This window comes from Planococcus citri, chromosome 4, assembly GCF_950023065.1.
Source record: "Planococcus citri chromosome 4, ihPlaCitr1.1, whole genome shotgun sequence".
Classification (NCBI taxonomy): Eukaryota; Metazoa; Arthropoda; class Insecta; order Hemiptera; family Pseudococcidae; genus Planococcus; species Planococcus citri.
This window is the reverse complement of record NC_088680.1, coordinates 24,727,760-24,735,232: the sequence shown is the minus strand read 5'-3', so window position 1 is coordinate 24,735,232 and position 7,473 is coordinate 24,727,760. Positions and strand designations below refer to the sequence as shown.

The window sequence follows — 7,473 nt, the reverse complement described above, 5'->3', positions numbered from 1 at the left end:
GGAAATTTAATTACTCGCGAGTTGTAGTGTACCTAATTAATTTTCGAACATTTTTTTTTTCATTTTTCGCTATAGATAAAACAATTAATATAACGATGATGAGGTAAATTTTTCTAGAAAGTGCTCGATTAATGAAGTGTGTACATACACGAGTTGATTACCAAATGGTTGTATTTTTCGCAAAATGTATTTTTATAGGTATTCCAAAAGTTTTTTTTCAAAAAAAAAATTATAATCATTAACTCGATATGGTAAATTAAAAGCGAAAGATATATTGTAACCATGCATACAATTCGCGAAATTTCCAACGTGACATTGTATCGTTTGATATATTGTTCGAAATTTTATCGGTGTGTTTGTGTGAGTTTATAAAGTGCATGCCCTTTTTCCATACAAGATTTCGGCAACGATAACGTATCCGCTGAAAAAAAGGATCCCCTACGGAAGTTAGGTCCTATATGTATACTCGTGTTTGAAATTCTGAGAATACGATAGCAAAAAAAAAAAAAGGTAGGTAAATATTTTTAGATTTTAACCCAGTAAGTAACGCGAGTAATTTGCATAAAAAACGAATGTTTCTGTGTCGTACACAAAATTTAGGTATCTACGAGTACATACTTTGTATTGTGTAGTATTTATACCTACTTATCGATTTTAATTCTAAAAATAGACCTTTTTTTTGGATTTACTTTACTAATAAATGCATTTGTATAACTCGACTAACAATTACGGAATAAGTTCTCTGCTATTCGAACGTTTTCATTGGACCTTGACATTGGATGAATGACCAGTCGACTAGGGTATGAGGGTCAAGGATGAAACTTTGAAACGAAAGCAATAGCCAGATGTTCAGCGATGCTGCGAATGCCTATTTTAAAAATTTTGGCTGAACGACGTATAAAGTTGCAGCCATTCGTGAAAGTTGATGAGTTCAGCGAATAAATACAAATTTTAAAGAACCCATCTATAACTTCAAAGCGTGGGAAATAATGGATGGATACAATTTTGCTATTTTTAAGGTGGAGGGGGAGGGGAGAAGTTGGAGATAAAAGTTGGAAAAAACTAAAAAGTTACGTAAGAATGAAATGTAAATTTCAGATGACTCTCTTGAGGCATTATCAACCAAATGGAGTTTTTAGTTTCAAAATGGGGGAAAAATCAAAAATCTTGCTAAAAAAAATTTAAAATTTATTTCTGGGAATGAAGAGTAAGAAATCTTCCAAATGATATTTTTAAAAATTACAATCCTTACCTACCTTTTTGTAGTAGTTTTGAAAAATTCAGACGTTTCCAACAAATTTTTACAATTTCAAAAAAAAATGTCCAAAAATAGCCAAAATGAAATTCAACATTATACAGGGGTGGGCAAAAGTCAGCTTGCATCCTCGAAAATCGCGAATGTGTCAGTTTACCACTTCTAGAGGCGAAACGAAGCGTCCTACAAAAAAATTACACATGACCAAAATTGTAGAGTTTCATCAAAATCATAAAAATTGATCTGGGGACGAAACGAAGCGCCCTACAAAAAAATTACAATTGACCAAAATTGTAGAGAATTACATTTTTAATCGTTATAATGCAATTAGTATTCCTGTAGGATGCTTAGTTTTTGTTTTTTTTTCAAAAAAAATTATACCTACTTTTTAAAATGAACTTTTGAAAAAATATTGCAAAGTGAGTTTCATAAAAATGGACGTGGAGACGAAACGAAACGTCCTACAAAAAAATTACACATGACCAAAATTGTAGAGAATTAAATTTCCAGTCGTCATAATGTCATTAATTTTTTTCTATGATGCTTAGTTTTTGATTTTTTTTCAAAAAACTAAAATTTTTTTTAAATGTGAAAATTTCATTTTTCAATGTTTGCAAATTTGCAAACTGACTTTTGCCCACCCGGCCCATCCCCTGTATAAACTCGAGTCTCAGATATACTGCCTTTGTGACTTTTTCAAACATTTCCAATCTTTTTTTGTTGGTTTAATGATTTACGGAAATTCTTGACATGGATATTATTTTTTTGCACAGGGGTTTGGGGCAAAAAAATGTTGAATTATTCATACATTATTTCAGCCTTTTAAAGAACTGGGAAAAAATGATCAATTCAATTGTATAAGATGGAGTGGGGTAATTGCAAAGCACTTTTTGATTAGTGACACTTTGAGAGGGCGCTGTGAGAAGACTATTGCACGGATGAAGCTGAAATTTGTACCACATATACTTCAGGGGGTTCTCTATCAATGGTAAAATTTTGGTACAATTTGGTTCACAAATCGTGGAGAAAATTGCAATTTGAAAATTTGAAAATCGACTTTTGCATTTACCCCGTGTTAGGGTAAATGCAAAAGTGGACAATATTTTTTTATTTTTGTATTTTTTTGCATTTTCAACACACTCACTGTATTCTACGTGTCATTTGCTAACTTTTGATGTATTCGTGGTCTTGATTCGGTGAAAAATTCGATAAGTTTTCCACTTCCCAAAAAAAAATGTTAGGGGAGTGAAAAAATGTTGAAAAATTATTTTTTTTAAAACTCGCTAAAATGAACAAAAAATCAACTATTGGTCATTTCTGATGTTTTTTATGTAAAAAACTCGTCATAGAAATACATTTTTCGTCAAATATATCAGTAGAACATCAAAAAGGAGCAATAATTTAAAAATTCAGTAAAACTGTTAATCACTTCTCTAACGTGTAACTCATCATGTGACCGTGGAAGTTTATTTTTTTTGTTATTTCGAACCATTTTCAAGTTATTTGGAGCAAAAAAATATTTGTGGTAGGTGCAAAAATGAAAAAAAAAATCGTTTTTGCAATTACCCCGAGTCGATTTTTTCTGGGGTAATTGCAAAAACGCAATTTACGGCCAAAATAAAAAAAAAATTTCAAATTGCGATATCTTACCTTAAACTTCATTCCTTCATGACCCTAAATCGCGAAAATTCCAGATAAATCGACAGTTTTTTCTATTTCACATGCATTTTTTAAAAAAACACCTCTCACTTTACTTATGAGTGGTTTCAACATGCTTTGATAAAAGTGTTTGCTACTGAGCGACAATCTGAACCCCGCGAGGTGTGACCAGGAGAATGTGTTGGTAAAGGTCGTTGCTTCGACACCCCCTAGTTGGCACAACCAGAAAATTGATATTTGTTTGCATGAGGTCACAATTTTGCAATTACCCCGTTTTTGCAATTACCCCACTCTACCTTAATACTATGTCTAACTTTTGAGAACTTGGTAAAATTTCGATGAATTCTTAATCTTATGTCAGACTTACATATAAAAAAAAATCGAAAAAAATGCTCGATTTCTGGCATTTTGATATTAGGTACATATTATTATAGGTTCTTAAAAACCCGAAAAAAAATGATCAACTTTGACTGGGTAAGTACCTTTCTAGAACTGAAAAATTAAAAAATATATTGAAGGCTTCAGAATTGCTCGAAAGGACCTCTAATCGATTTTGAATGCCAAAAATATGGTACTATACACTAAATTTCAGCCTTCTACTTTTCAATTTGATTAAATCGTGAGTTTTACATGAAAAAAATCGCTAAAAATTGAGACACAAAATTCAAGCCCTAAAATTTGACCTATTTGTTTATTTTTTGATGTCCATTCAAATTTTTCTGCATGATAAGAATAACTTTTTTTCAAACTCGATGCGAATCCTGTCCCCTTTATTTTTCTTTTGTCCCTCAGGCGTACATTCAAAGCTACCTAACATTAAATATTCGTGTAATTTTCCATGAAAACATTTTAGAAAATTGACAAAAAATAATAAAAAAAACACAAGTAAAAGTACAAAAAACATCTCGAAATTTGAGAAAATCTGGCAAAAGTAGCCTTGCGATGGTTGAGAATTACCAAAAATTATGTAAATGTCTTTAGAACGCAATGAAATTTTTTATTGCATAAAGTATCCTAAAAAAAATTAAAAAATCGCTATGAAAATCACCAAAAACCATCAAAAATAATTGAAATTTCAATAAATTTGAACAATATTGTGTCAAAACTGTTCAAAAATTGATTTAAATCTCATGAAAATATTCACTGAACATTTCCATTTGAACCAAATGTTCCAAAAAAAATTCCCCAAATATGAAAAAAAGTTGAAAATTGCAAAAATAACAAAAAAATCTATATTATTATCTTATAAAATAGGGGTAAAAATCACAGTAAATTATCCAAAATTGATGAAATATCACAATAAAAAGAGCAAAATGGAACCGAAGCAGCGTAAAAGATCAACAAATTGTTAAAATGACATATAAAAAAAAATTAAATTTAAAAACATTTGAAATAGGTAAGCTTACCTACTTATTTCACACATTTTCAAGTTGTTTTTTTTTTTGTAAAACAAGCATTATTTGATAATGATTGACTTAATGTTTTAGTCATTCACTTAAGTAGTTTGAACGCAGTAAAATGATCTCACTGAGAACAAACAAAATATACAAAAATCGTCAAAAGTTACAAAAATTATTTAGGTTGATTTTTCGCTTCTCGTAAAATATTTTAATAGCCTATTTCTGTCTTTATTCTCAATGATTCCTATGATTTTTATCAATTTAGGCAATCAAAACTACATCATGCTTAGTTGATTACATATAATATTCTAAATAATTTTATGAAATCCTGCTTCATCAGTTTCAAATCACTCGCTTTCAGTTATGTATTTTCAAACCTCCACTTTGCCATCTCCCAAAATAAAATGCTAAAATTACTTGCCATCAAGTCTATTAAAATTTCAAGGAAAAAAACTACACTTTCACTCCAACTTAGCCCCTTCAACCATTAAAAACTGGCAACACATTCTATTCTTCCATAAAAAAAAAAAAGGAACTACTCTACACCAAAGCCAAATGTGCTCAACTACCTAACTAAATTTCAATCCACTTCAAATAAAAATGCTCAAATAGGTAGATAGATAGTATTTAAAGCTTTCATGTCCAAGAGCAGATTAAAACCCTAAAATATTCAATTACCATTGTCGTTATCATAAACGAATAAGTAGATAAATAAGGTCATTATCACGTAGATTGCTCAATATCCGAAAATAGAACCCATCAATGGACTACCATAGCATACCACAGCACACGAAATTATTTGTTCTATGCATCCACTATTAAAAAAACCTCACTTGAAACCGATTTTAATCGATTTCGTGCTAATCGCAAGGTAAAAAAAATTAGCAAATAAATAGCTTTTATTCTACCAGTGAACCGTAAACCGTAACTTCTGTGATAATATTGCAAAGGGAAAAAAAAAGAGAAAATCAAATCATGTGTGTAGATAATACCTACACATATCTCTTGTATGCATTTATGTTCTGAAAAATATCGAATATAATCGATAAGCTCTTTATAATCAATCAGTGCTGCTGATACATGTTTCGCACAATTTCTACAAAAATCGTCGAAATCGTACCAAATGAGTAATTTTTTTTTTTTTTTTGTTAAATTGCATCAAGTGTACAAGATTGTACATATAATAATCTAACGATAAAAATTGGGGTACGTGGTCATCAGTAGGGTTATTTAAATCGATGATGATTATTTTTGAAAATTTATAAAACGAATTATTGATTAATTGATGCGACCGAAATAGTATCCTATCCACCTATTGAAAAGCACTCATTTCACTGTTTCGTTTCATTTCAACTCATAAAAATAATAATTTATTGCATCCTGGTAATTTGCTCATCGTTCATGATTTATGACGGTGTTTATGACACAAGTAATCGCCAACCATTTCGTATGGTACCTACGTATATTTTTGATAATAAGTACATATTATTGCAATTTATGAGTGTGTCATGTGAATTGTCAAGCTTTTCGTATTTTTTAAAAAATTTCTACTTGTTTTGAAAATATGCATACGAAAATTTATAATCATAACAGTCCGAAAAAGCGTAAAAATAAAACCAAAATAATACGTAAAAAATATCGTTTCGAAAACAATGTCTAGAATTTTTTTCATTCACCTTGAAAACTATTTCATTCATTTGTAAATTAAATGTGAAAAATTTAAGCGACTAAAAAATCTCCAAATACTCAACACTGATTTTATTCATCAGTAATTAATTTTATTACCGCAGCGCAAAGTTCGATAAATATATCCCATTAAAACAAAAAAATGTCTGTGTCTATACCGTACCGTATACTCAAACACGTTGGAAAAAAACCTCGTGCAAAAAATAATTAATCACAAAAAATTGGTCATCAATTTCGATCATGAAAACCGAGAATTTTAATTTTTCAGTCTCTCGAAAGTTGTATCAATGTATCTAATTTAAAATGTGACCTTTGTGTTTCGAAACATTTACTCATCACGTTTATGCTCCTCCCAAAAAAGACAAAATAGTTTCAGTTTACAATTTGTAAAAAATTCGAATTACATTTCATCGTGTACGAATCACGTGCTAAACATTAACCACACCATATGGCTAATTATTTAGCAAAGAGAAAATAAATAAATAATATTTTGTATATCTGAGAAGCGTGCGTACCGCTTGTTGTTTGTAAATATTTAGATATAAATTAACATCTATCATGATTCTTAAGACGATTTCATTCTAATTGAATAGGCGACATTTTTTTGAAGGTCATGAGGGCCTATTCGAAGAACCGTTTAGACCACGAAATGACATTTAAAAAATAGGTACTCCAATTTTTAAAGTAGTGAGTTTGAAAAATCGTCCAAGAAAAGTTCAACTAAAACGTCGATAGGACGATCTGAGGCAATTTTTGGTTTCCAATCTCCTTTTTTAAGCAAAAAATTGCAATCTTACCTGGAATAATGTTTCCATTTCTTGAAAACGTTCCTTTGCTGGGATTCTTCTGCACTTCATTCAAAGTCAGCTATGTTTGGAACCCCTGAAAAAAGAGCAAAATAGTCTACGATGAGGTTGATATTATATGTACTTATGAAAACAGTTACACAGTCATTATATTTTAGTTGAAATTGTTTCTAAATTAATTTTTCTCTCCATATTATTCAGTGGAAATGTATATTAAATGTACGAGTAATTTACTCTGAAAAAACACACACAAAAAGTACTTTTTAATAAGGTATTTGAAAAGAAAAGGAAACATGAAAAATAAAGCACTAGCTCCTTTTACGTGCATTTTAAATCAAAATGATATAAAATCCAAAAAAAAAATCGAGGAGGAGAGAAGGACAGAACCAAGTTTCAGGCCCACACTATTTGACGTCATTTAACAACTTTCTAAAACTAACATTCACCTCCACCCCCACCCCAATCCTATTAAAATTTTAAATTATTATTAAGGTAAGTAAAATATCGACACAACGTTTATTTTTATATCAAAGTGGGATCAAATTAAACTCGCTATGTTCAAATTTAGCTCAGAAAAGTTGAAAAACTCGAATAATTATTACAAGTTTACGAAGAATGTTTAAACACGACTTAGCAATTTCATGAAACAGCACGAGGTTAGAACGAA

General features: G+C 30.1%; 1 protein-coding gene across 2 annotated transcripts in view; it reads left to right on the top strand.

The window, feature by feature from the left end:
• The window catches only part of LOC135844642 (facilitated trehalose transporter Tret1-like), a 28,337-nt gene continuing 20,864 nt past the window's right edge, over positions 1 to 7,473 (top strand). The window contains exon 1 of one of the 2 annotated variants that reach the window (XM_065362895.1): positions 1 to 510. The gene's annotated coding sequence lies outside the window, so the exon portion shown is untranslated. The remainder of the gene's footprint in view (positions 511 to 7,473) is intronic. The other variant, XM_065362893.1, reaches the window with a different exon arrangement.